This window comes from Diadema antillarum, unplaced genomic scaffold (genome assembly GCF_040938485.1).
Source record: "Diadema antillarum isolate AM-2024a unplaced genomic scaffold, OU_Dant_1.0 seq00000133_RagTag, whole genome shotgun sequence".
NCBI lineage: Eukaryota > Metazoa > Echinodermata > Echinoidea > Diadematoida > Diadematidae > Diadema > Diadema antillarum.
This window is the reverse complement of record NW_027271210.1, coordinates 586,313-598,941: the sequence shown is the minus strand read 5'-3', so window position 1 is coordinate 598,941 and position 12,629 is coordinate 586,313.

Here is a 12,629-nt window from a genome sequence, read left to right as displayed (position 1 = left end):
TTTTTATCAGTATATAGTGGCATTTTATTCGCCCAGAGCCTTTCAAGATCGAATCAGAAAACTCGTTTTGTCCATATTTTTAGTTTAAATCATAGCACGCAAACATTTACAGTTTTTCAGAAAACTTGGTATATGTGACCCTGCACCTCAAAACAAACAAAAAGTAGCCAGACATGAATTTTTTGTTAAGACCATATTCTGAAAGAACAGACTTTAAGCTTTAAAATGATGTATAACTCAAATCAAATGGACTCTCCTAACCTATCTAAATATTGGAAAGAAAGCACAAACTCAGGAAAAGTGTGAACTGAGAAAAGAGGCTCTAAAGTACAGTGTCTATTCAAGCGCTTAATCTTTACAAAACCGTGCTGGCTGTGCGATGAATGGGACAACAAACAGGAAGTAAACCACCAGATTAATAACAATGAAGGGATTATCAAATTAAACTGAAATTAAGCATGCCTCATTAACACATTCTGTCCATATTTAATGCCAACTTTCAAAGCAGTAGCACTATCCTTTCAAAAGTTATTAGAGTTGTAAGTGAGGAGTGTGGACAAGGTTTTTTCAGAAATGAAAAAGGGATTCTAAAGACACACCTAATCACCCTATTCTACCAAAAACGTTCGAGATAAACTGCCGAAAAACACACTTTTCTGCCCGTTTTATGATACCCAATTTTAGCATAATGTAAAAGAAGACCCGCTCTTTCAGAAAATATGAAAAAGTCAAGTTCGGCTAGGTTGACCCATTTCACTTATTTTCAGTCCTCGCGCAAAATCAGTGTGTGCGACTTTATGTTCGTTTTGAGGTGCACGGTCACATATAACATCGTTTTATTGTGATATATATATATATATATATGTGTGTGTGTGTGTGTGTGTGTGTGTGTGTATATATGAAGAGTTTGTTCGCAAAAACCGATAAGTCCATTTTTGAAGATTTTGAAGTACGTTCCCTGTCATAAAGTACAAAATAATACCTTTTAAACGATGTATTGGTCACTATTATAAAGGTATATTTTTGAAGTTATGGTAAAAAAAATTCTTATTATTCTCTTTATTTTTCTTGACCTTTAATCGCAAATATCTCCATTGGCAAATATGGACTTATCGGTTTTTGCGAACAAACTCTTCATATATATGATATATATATATATATATTAGATAGATTATTTGATAAGCAGCATGCCTCCAGTGGAGGGGGGGGGGGGAGGTGGCCTAAACTCCCAAATCAGGTAATCTTTGACTGTAGAACAAGAAGTAACAGAGCTAAGTACATTGGTGACTGTAGTTGCAAGTTTATGACAAATCTGTGCCGGGTAGCCCTACTAATTGCAGCCCAATTTTCATATTCTTATCTTCTTTTTGAACACGCACGATCAGATTTTCACTTTGATGCCTTTCATAAGCTTTGATTTTGTATCTATTTCCAACATTCTCAAAGAATTTCCCTTACGAAGGAGCATTTTGATCCTCGCAAAAAAAGATTAAAACATCCCCCAAAATAGATAATTAGATAAATAAATAAATGAATAAATAAATAAATAAATAAATAAATAAATAAATAGATAAATAAACAAACGAACAAATATATAAACAAAATGGTCCAGTTTTCTGTCAGAATTCTATAATAAGCCATGTAATTCAGCATTACTTGTGTGTTTGTTTGTGTATGTGTGTGTGCGTGTGTGTTGAGCTGCATTTTATTAGTTTTATTCTAATTTGATGATTAGTTTTACCTCTTCATAAGTTTATAGGGTCATTAGCGTAAAAGTTCGCTTATGAATCTGCATTATTATGTGTCTTGGACGTCCTCCCCAACTCCTACGTACTAACGAAGACCTTTGTTTTGAAATCTCTGATTGATAAATACCTAGGGTTTCTGGATTGGTCTCAATGATATATCCTATGAGGACACCTTTTTCTGGTCTGACGGCACCACTGTCGATTACCTCCGGTGGGATTACGGCGAACCGAACAACTACCATAATCAGGACTGTATAGAAATCATGAAATACAATAAGCAGTGGAACGACAGGGCATGTGGTGACATGCTGGCCTACGTCTGCAAAAAGCCACTTGAGTAATCAGTAAAAGACACTCCCCTCGGCCTTCATGTGACATTACTTGAATGTAGGCCCAAAGTACGGTAGCAGTCGACTTCAATCTGTCTTATATAAGATACGCCTATAGACCATTTCGTAATTTACTCATGCGCTTATTTCAGAAATTGATCATTTTTTTTCTCTCTCCCAGTTTGTTAGGCACTTCACTCATGTTCAAAAAGGCAAAGGTCCTAATGTATAGACGTGCCCGACTCAACAATTTGTAGAGGTCATATTTAAACAAGGATGCAGTTGTGTATCTTTTTTCTATTATCATTTTCAAATATTGGCTATTAAGGGGATTGTGAGTACAAAGCCATTTTAAACTGTTTCATTTTTTCAAAAGATAAACTGTTACCCGCTAGTGTGAAACATTCGTCTTCCACTATATACGTATACTTATGATGAAATAACATGACAAACATAACAGTTTGAGAGTGTTTCCTCGCCAAAGTCGTTTCCAATCTAATTTACAGTAATGGCAATTATGCAGACGTCATAACTACGAGAAGCAAAGCTCGCATGCATGGACCGAGCTAAATGTGTACAGCTATCCATGCAAAATCGCACATGGAAGGTATTGTGAATTAATGCGGTTTTAGTGTGACATGTCCCGATTTCCATAGTAGGTTTAGGAAATCATAGTTTTGGAAAGGTACCAACATGCCAGTTTCATATATTGCAGTTGCTGTTGTTTTGTATTGTTTGTTTGTTTGTTTTGTTGTTGTTGTTGTTGTTGTTTTGCTTGTCAGCAGTTGAAACCCGGAAGTAGTAAAAATGCACGGAAGCATTTCGTTTTTATTTTGTCAGCTGATTAGACTCGGAAGTGGCAACAGATAATTATCTGTTTTGTCCCCCCCCCCCCCTTTAACGGAATTCCTGGATCCGCCAAGGATTATACTCGGTTATAATTTATGCATTGATATCGGTATGCTATTTGGTCAATATATCCACACATTAATACTCATTAATTGGCTCATAAATGAAGTGAAAGTGATAAGTTGGTAACATATTGTACGTTTTCATTCCGAGTGCATATCTTATTTAGATGTACACGGATGATGAACATGCGAGCGTGTAGATTATGGATGCGGATGTACAGGAAATAGTTTTTGTGTCACGAAGAATACGGTTATAGAAACAAACACCTGGTTTGGTGTTCTTCAAAATAGAGTTTGGTTCCGGGACGGTTCGAAGTCATCGTTTGGATTCTCATCAAGTTCGCTCTTTACCACGAAGTCGTGGCACTAGAGACACTTCGTTGGGGCCCCAACCGCGAACTCCCCATCCAGGTTTTGGTGTGTTTGAGTGTGGGTAGGTTCGTATTGGTGTATTGGTCCGTGATAACGTAATTATGATAAACACCTAGGTTGCATTGGATCATGATTATAGTCTAGAGGTATATGTAGTTACTTTGACACTTATGCTCGACGTTACCAAAGAAAACCTGATGCAGTACATGGAAAGTTCTTTTTAAATTTAACTTTGATGTGCAAGATCGTTTCATTGTTCTGCTGATTGGCCGAGCTATTGTTTATTTACCTCACCAGTACGGGGTGCCAAGTGTCACATGGTCTCTTTCGTTAGAATCAAATCAGTCGTTTCGTGAGGAAATGAACATTTTGTGAACGAAATGACTGATTTCGTAACGAAAGTGACCATGCGACACTTGGCGCCCCATACACCCAGGGCGGTATCAGTCTGGGTGCCAAAATCAGATTTTAGGATTAACCTTGCTTTGCCGTCCGCACAATGTTTCCTTTGTTTTTATGTTTCCTTTTGAATGATATGCCCTATTTGGAAGCTGCTGCATCGGGATAATGCAACTCTTGCATCTATGAGAAATTTGAAGCATTCAAGATGGCCGAAAAATATTATGATTTCCATGCATTTCGTTAACAAATGACAAAAATTGAAAAGATTTGGAAAATTCATCGTGATTATCCCTTTTCGAGGATGCTGAATCCCAATCTGGGTTATGCAATTTTGGCACTTCTGAGCGTTCTGATATATCAAAAGTGGCCGGAAAAAGTTTAAATTTTGATATTAATGTTTTCGTATAGATAGTGAAAGTTTGGAAATGATTTAAAAGTTTTACACTATTTTCTTGGGTGCTGACTCCGAATCTGTTTGAAGCAACTGTTGTTGATCTATGAAAGTTTTGAGATACTCAGTATCCCAGATGACCGCAGGAAAGTCAAATTCCAATATAAAAATTTCTTTATAAACCGTGAATACATTAGAAAATAAATTGATGAGTTTGCTCTTTTTCGAGGGTGCTAAATCGGATTGATGCATCCCTTGCATTCTTGAGGGTTTTGAGATGTCATTTCGGAGGCCATTTTAGATATCTCAAAACCCTCAGTGATGCAAGAGTTGCTTCATCCAAGTTCAGATTCAGCACCCTTGAAACTACCATTTCTTTAAAAAAAATTTTTTCACCATTTGTAAGTAGTTTTAATGGGCACAATCAATTTTAGCGGTATCATAAAATGTAAAACTCCTCCAGGATGCCAAATTTGCATTATCCAGATTCGAATTCAGCACCTAAAAATAAGTAAAGCCAATTTTTTTCTTTCATTTTTTTTCATCATTAGTTCAGAATGATAGGAATTGAAGTCTTTGGCGGTCATTTTGGCGACCAACACTAATATCTCAAAACCCTCAATGATCAGATGATGCATTAGATACATCATCCATTTTCGGATTCAGCACTCAGGGGGGAAAAATGGTAAAACACCTTTAAAAATGGGCGGCACTGAAACAAGGTTCAGCCTTTGGCACCCAGACAAATCATAAAGTTGTGGATTAGTTTCTGTCGATATATTTCAGGATAATGGTAGGTAGGCAAGCAAAAATTTGATTTCATGTGAGTGGTTGTGTCATATAGTATCCAGTGACCTATAAATGACAACATCTTCAAAACTTTAGCAGCGCCTGTTTCAACTCTTCGATACCTATACCTACATCCACACCGCCATGCTTATGTACACACAGAACCATGACACATCAAGTACATGTATAATGATTACAGGCATCAATCTGAATGTATGTATGTTAGTGTGTATGTGTGTAAAGGTGTATGAGGGTGTGTATGTATGTTTGTGTGAGTGTGTGTGTGTGTGTGTGTGTGTGCGTTCTGATGGATGTCTACGTGTAGGCCTATAAAGTCTCGAATGAAATTGAAAAACAATTTGAAACTGAAGACGTTATCATTATGAAAAGATATGAAGAGTTTGTTCGCAAAAACCGATAAGTCCATTTTTTAAGATTTTGAAGTACGGTCTCTGTCATAAAGTAAAAAATAATACCTTTTAAATGTTATATTGGTCACTACATACAAAAGTATATTTTTGAAGTAATGGTCAAAAGAAGCAAAACATTTCTTATTATTCTCTTTATTTTTCTCGACCTTTAATCGCAAATTTCTCCATTTGGCAAATATGGACTTATCGGTTTTTACGAGCAAACTCTTCATATAATTTTGTCAACGCAAGTGTTGAATCATAATTCACAGTCTGCTTTTATGTTAATCCATAGGTTTATATGGTTTGCACCAAGCATTTACATAATACGTTCCATCGTAACGTATTCCGTAAAACGACCAGCTCAAGTCTATGAAATGTTGGGTTTAAGTGACGCAACAGTATGTAGGCCTCGTTGCAATCCACGAAAGCTCGCGTAAACTGAAATTGGTGTTGAAAATAAAGTACATAAAAATTACAAAACTTGTAGTAGCATTTTACATCAGAAACAGTATTTGCTGTATATACCAGGAAAATAAGGTGACTAAAACAACATAGACACACAGGTGGTCCCGCAGAAGAAGAGAGACAAAAATGCTCGCATGAACATAAGACGCAATACTGTAGCAAGAAACGGGAACACAATTACTTACACCACAACCAGCGAAGTACGAGGAGAAAGAAGTAGGAGGAGCAGACAAGAAATTCCACTCCATCGCCATGACAGCTGTACTAGTAAGTACAATTTTTTTTCACAAAAACAATGTTATAATTATTTAGTGGGGTATAACATAGAACTTGTTTTCATTGTGTATATATATATATATATATATATATATATATATATATAAACGAGAGTAAAGAGGCGGTACACGTTGCTTAATCCTCACAAGAAGTGAGTTTACTCAAGCTTTCGGGCTTCCTGCCCTTTGTCAAGACTGGGGACAAGATACAAAACATGGATATCATATACACAAATAGAAAATAATAATGATGATCAAAACAATAGCGGAACTGATAACTACAGAGAAAGAGGCAGAGACGGCAGGGAATAATTACACAGGTGGGAGTGTATATATGCATCAATCTTGCAGAAAAAAAAATCTGAAATTAGATCTCATCAAAACTATTCCGTTAAAAGTAGGTAAAGTTCGGAGGGATTAAGTGCATGCCGAGAAAGAAGTGGTATCAATGTACCCACCGAGACTTAAAAGTCAGGTTTCAATTTCGATCTGCCTTGGACATTTTTGCGGGTTTTTTTTTTCATTTTATTTTGTTGTTTTGTTTTTTTCATTGTTCTTGTTTTGTATAATTTGCCTCATTCAGCCATGGTACACAGCGTATTCTGACAATGCTGAGACAATGATAGGAGCGGAACCGTGCATGCCAGGCCAATCGCTGGAAAAATTCCTGTCTTTAAGTGTTAAATCCCCAACTTGTCCTTTCTTATCGTGGCTACAATCCATGCAGCCCCATACGCATAGCGTAATGGGGCTGCGCACTGTAGCATTTATGATCATGACAGATTAGTATAGCGGACAAAATATATCAACTTCAAATCGAAAAATGTCTCCAATTTGAAGACTTACCAGTGAAGTTGAAGTATTGACAACAGGGTTCGTGCAACGTTTAGTTCTGCCAATAGTCCCTTTCTGTTCAAATTGATGACTTAATGTGACTCGATCCAGAGGAACCTGGGAGAACTACACTGAATTGACGGCCAGCGCATGCGCACACAGACATCTTATCCAGTCAATGGATTTGGGTTTGTGCGCATGTGATGTGTGCGCATGCGCTGGCAGTCGATTCAGTGTAGCTCTCCCAGGTTCCTCTGGACTGAGTCATATTAAGTCATCAATTCGAACAGAAAGGGACTATATTGGCAGAACTAAACGTTGCACGAACCCTGTTGTCAATACTTCAACTTTACTAATAAGACTCCAAATTGAAGAAATTTTTCGATTTTAAGTTGATATTCGTCCGCTGTAGTAATCTGTCATAATCCTAAATGTTACAGTGCGCAGCCCCATTACGCTATGCTTATGGGGCTGCTGGTCGTAGTTAATGGTGGATATACACCATTACACAGCGTTGGATGGTGTCTTACCTCTCGCTCGCCACTTGCATGACCTATACATCTCACTTTCCCATCCGGATAAGCAGACTTCAACAGCTCTAGATTGAACTCACGTAATACGTGGCAAACTTTTAGCCAAGGTTGGCAAACCGCCTAAAATGTCTTGGGCGGGGGCAATATCTGCACAGATAACAACTGCCGCCACCGATTAATGGTTAACGCGTTTTAATAGTGTATCAATTTTGATAGCGTTGCATCTGCCAATTCTCACAGCTCCACTGTCTCAGAATATGAAGGAAAGGGAAAGAGACTGTAGAGAATTCCAACAAGACAACGAATTCGTAACATTAAATTGGTGTTTGTGTGTTTGTGTATTTGTTGTTTTTCCTTGGGCTAATAATTCCTCTTGGTAGTGGTAAAGAAATGGGTATCTTCCCATGCTATGATAGTGACAAGCCCAACTAAGTGATTTAGAGACACACCTGGTTGAGAGTATTGCAATCCGTAACTACTACCACAACCGCCACCACCACCGTCGTCATCATCATTATCATCATTATCATGATCATCATCATCATCATAATCCTTATTACTCTCTATTGTCTATACCACCTTTTTATCCTTCCTGTCGCTATAGAGAATTGCCCAATTTAATGATTCGTCACCTCTCCCCACTTTCATCTTCATCCCCCAACTGAATTTGGTTACAGCTCGTTATTCCGAAGGTTCGTTATTCGGAGGCTATTTATTCCGAAGATTCGTTATTCCGAAGGTTCATTGTTCCGAATTTCATTTTCGGATAAACGAATCTTCGGAATAACGAACCTTCAGAATAACGCCACAAATGTTCGGACTAACGAACCTCTAGGTATGGGGAATTTGTGTGTTTCGGATAAACGACCCTTCGGAATGACGAACCTTCGAAATAGCGAACCTTCGGAATAACGAACAGCTCCCCTGAAGATATCCACTTCTACAAAACGATCCATCCAAATGGACACCCAAGCTGCATTGACTGGCAAACTTTTGGCTAAAGCTAGCAGACCTTTGCTTCAAAGCTCGCAAACCGCTAAAAGAGTGAAGGGGGAGGTAGAGGTCAATATCTAGATAAAAGCCCCGCCATTAATTAATTGTTAACAAATCAGGTTCTAGTTTGTTTGAATGCTGCACATGCCTGGAATATTCCGCCGATGACTATACATCATGGCAAGATAATAGTTGTAGTTCTTAGGCAAATTTACTCTGAAAAATAACGAAAGGACAAATGGAATTACATGAATCCTATGAAATCATGTGAAATCTCATAAATGCAGAAAAGGGAAAGTGACTGCAGAGGTTCCAACAGGAAACAATTTCTTGAATTTTTTTTTTTTTTTTTTTTTTTTGGGGGGGGGGGTTCTCCTCAACCATGAATTGGCATTGAATGACGCATATGAAATTGCTTTTTGGCGCCTCAGCTCATGTTGTCATCCTTGCCGTCTGTTCTCGTCACCCTTTACTAGGAAGTCAATGGTGCTTTGGAAGATTTTTATTCAGCATCCAACCCATATCGTCACGCTTTGGGAAGCAATGATACACAAAATGAAGGAGGATGATTAGAGATCTTGCACATACGGAGACACACAATTCTAAGGAAAGAAAGATGAGAACCATTCTTATACATTGAAACGAGTGGAGTTACTCTTGCCGAATGATGTTGTCACCCTTGAAAATGTCATTATATCAACGCATATATAATTGGGTTATTTCTGGATGTCGAGCATTCAGAATTAGACAATTCAGAGCAAAGTGCATCAAAACGATTCGATTCTATTTCACCCAAAGTTGATTGTACACGCAGAGACTTATTGGCAATCAAATCTAAGTCATCAATTACTTTTACATTTTGGTGGACTTTATATTGAAGTAGAAGGGCACTGGTTTGTATACTTATGGCAAAGTTTAATACAGGAATATTTCATATTACAAGCATGTGTATATAATATATCATGTCAATATGTATCGATTTTCCCTTTTTTGTTGTAGTGTGCGCTTGTAGAAATACGTGTGTGTATGTACATCTGTCAGTATGTGTGTCTTTTTGTATAGGCACGTTTACTTTGGCGTGCGCGAGTCACATGCATTCCATTGTTTGTAAATTGATGGTAAACTTTTCCTAGCTGGAATATTGACACATAATGTCTATGAATGCCTGTATTTGTGAGAACATCGCAGGTTGCTTGCTTTTGTGAGAGATAAAGAACTGCGTTGTTTCAAGTGTCGAATGCTGATTAAAATGAAGAGCCAAGGCGGATCGTGTCATTCAACTCAAGACTACCCAACTGAGCTGCACCGTGACAGTCAACTTTCCAAAGTCAATATTCAGGTAGGTAACCGCTTTCCAGTTGAATTTTATATTATGATTTTTTTTCCTATCATCAACATTATTTCATTTATTTCCATGTGCATGTTTGTGTAATGATTTTTGTACTTTATAACTCACTTTTCCTTCTGCGCCTTGAGCACGATAGTTACATGGAATTGGCGCATTATATAAGTACCCTGTAAATTGTTACAATGTATTAATAGTATAAAAATGATGCACAGGATAGATTGCGTCAGTGGAGGCGTATAGCGCACTCGAGGGTATTTACAATTGTGAAACATGCACTACATTGTAAATACCCGAGAGTGAGCTGCATCTCCACTAACGCCACGAAATAATCCTGTGTATCATTTGTTTTATAAAATGGGTCGAAAATTCGAAAACTAACAGCATTTTTCAGCGTTTTTCACGTACCTTTGTGGGTAAAGACGTCCGAAGATGTTCGTCCCAAACATTTACGCACGTCGCACTCGGAAATCCCGCACATACAGTATAAGTATGATGGGGGGTTGGGTTTCCGAACACTTAAGTTTCCGCATGAAAACTTACTTATTTTACATAGAATATGCACCCTTTACCTTAAAGACTTGATATAGACTCCTCATATAGGCCTACTAGACAACATACTCTGAAAATGGCGTGAGAATTAACCTGCTAAATCGTTGGATTTGCCCTTCAAAGTGACTCCATGTACGCGCTCGGTCCCACAACGCTTGGTCTACTGTACTGTACGTATACGTACGCCACACATGTTATGCACAAGGGAAGAAAGGCCGGCCGGCCGGCAGCCCGAACTAGAAGTTGTTTACAGGATTGACAGCGCGTAGACGTATGCATGCAATTCAAAGGAGCCGCCACGCGCACAGACGATCGGCAATAGGATTTAACACGCAGTGCGATGGGACTCGAATAACCAAAGCACACGTGACTCATTTCAGCGCTTCCTATTGGCTACATTCTTGAACCCATTTTATAATATGTGTCATCATAATAGAGGCCCTGTCACCCCGTTCCGGGTTAGTTAATACGAGGACTTGGTGCGAATACGAATTTTCCAGCACCAATGCATTAATATATCTAGGTTGTGTATACTCCTCTTTTTCGTCAGCCTAATGAAAAAGAAAATCTCCTAAAATTGGACTTAAGTTAGAAAAAGTCACGTTTGATACAACGAAACATTGATCAGAAGTACCGCTTATTCTTACCAGGTCTGTTATTTTGTTTTCCCGGTTGACGTGGACATTAAGAAAATTTTATGCAACATAATAATGGCGAGATGATAATTTGGTGATACTTTAAACTCAAGCAGGCACATTTTAAGGAAGTGGAGACAAGCTCTTTATGTGCCGTGTTCGCATGCCGACTCAGTCCATATTCTTCTCAAACACAGAAACCCGCTGAAACCAATCGATAAATCGCCAAATACCACAGAGTAATGAAAGCGTTTCTCGCTAAACAACGTGCTAAACCGTTACAATAATGTGGCTTGCATTATTATTTTTTTTTTTTAATGTGGTGATTAGCTATCAATCTTTGTCACCGATAGGATTTGTGAGTAAATTCTAGGTTTCTGATTTTGCTTTGCTATGCAAAAATCATGTCTCTACAATAATGTAGCTACTGTCAGTTGAAAGAAAAACAATAATAGATTTGTCCTACCATTTTCATCAAAGCAACCCTTGGCAGTTTCTCTATAATGTATACAACTTTGCTCACTGTATGTCCAGGGTAACAGCGATCTATAAAAGTTACATAAATTTGAAAAAAAAAACGCAACAAAATGTTTTTGAAAAGCATGACTATGTTGGTGTCTCAGAATAACGTGACACACAGGGGGTGTTCACCATGGCACATAAAGAGGTTATTTGCTACAACTCTCTGAGGAGGCATAACAATTACACAAAACAAAGGAACGTCGGTAAGACAAGTCTATCGGGTCGCCTCCTCGCCCTCTCATTCTTAGCAATGCGCGAGGTTTTGGCAAGTCTCCTTATACCGACACTTCTTGTCTAATAGCAAACTAGCGAGTGTTAGCAAGCTTTATCTTCTTGCAGTGATGAGTTTTAATTCGCGCGTCACCGTCTTGGGTCCTTTACTCCAAGCAAACCGCGTAGGCGAGTTTCATCAAATTTCACTCCTTGTTTGTTTGTTTCATTTCAATTCATTCAATTCCTTTCATTTCATTCCCAAACAAAAGTATAAAGTACAATATTGCTTGTTTGATTTAATTTTCTTCAACATAATTCATAGTAACTAAATAATTTTTCAATGATGTAATTGAAAATAACATAAGTACTGTGTAGTGTACATGATTCGAAGAAAGTCAGTAAATGTAAACATGCCCATACATTGACAAAGTTCATAATTACCAAATAAATAAGCAAATATTTAACTAAGAATGTATGCGAAAGATGGAGTGAAACTATAGGCTTGCCGTCCTAAACAAAGCAATGTTCGCTTTGATTGATCATTCTTTCTCATTGCACATACACAACTTCTACAGGAAAAGAGACCACTTTTTCTTTGTAGATTTGATTCTTGCTCCTTACCTACAGCTCTTACTTCATTGAACGTCAAACTTAATTTATTTTGAGCTTATCCTATAGTATGAATTCATCGGGTACCTTAAAAGGGATAGTCCAGTTTCGGCTGAGATGGCGCTTCAGCTTTCCAACGTTTTTGATGATGGTTTGTTAGATAGCGATAAACATGTAATGAAATATAAACGAGCGCATAATTCTATGAGGAATTCAAAGTTTATTTGGCCCTAATAAAAGAATTTGAATGCCTTTGTTTTAATTTGTTTTTTTTTTTTTGTTGGATATCTCTGCCAAT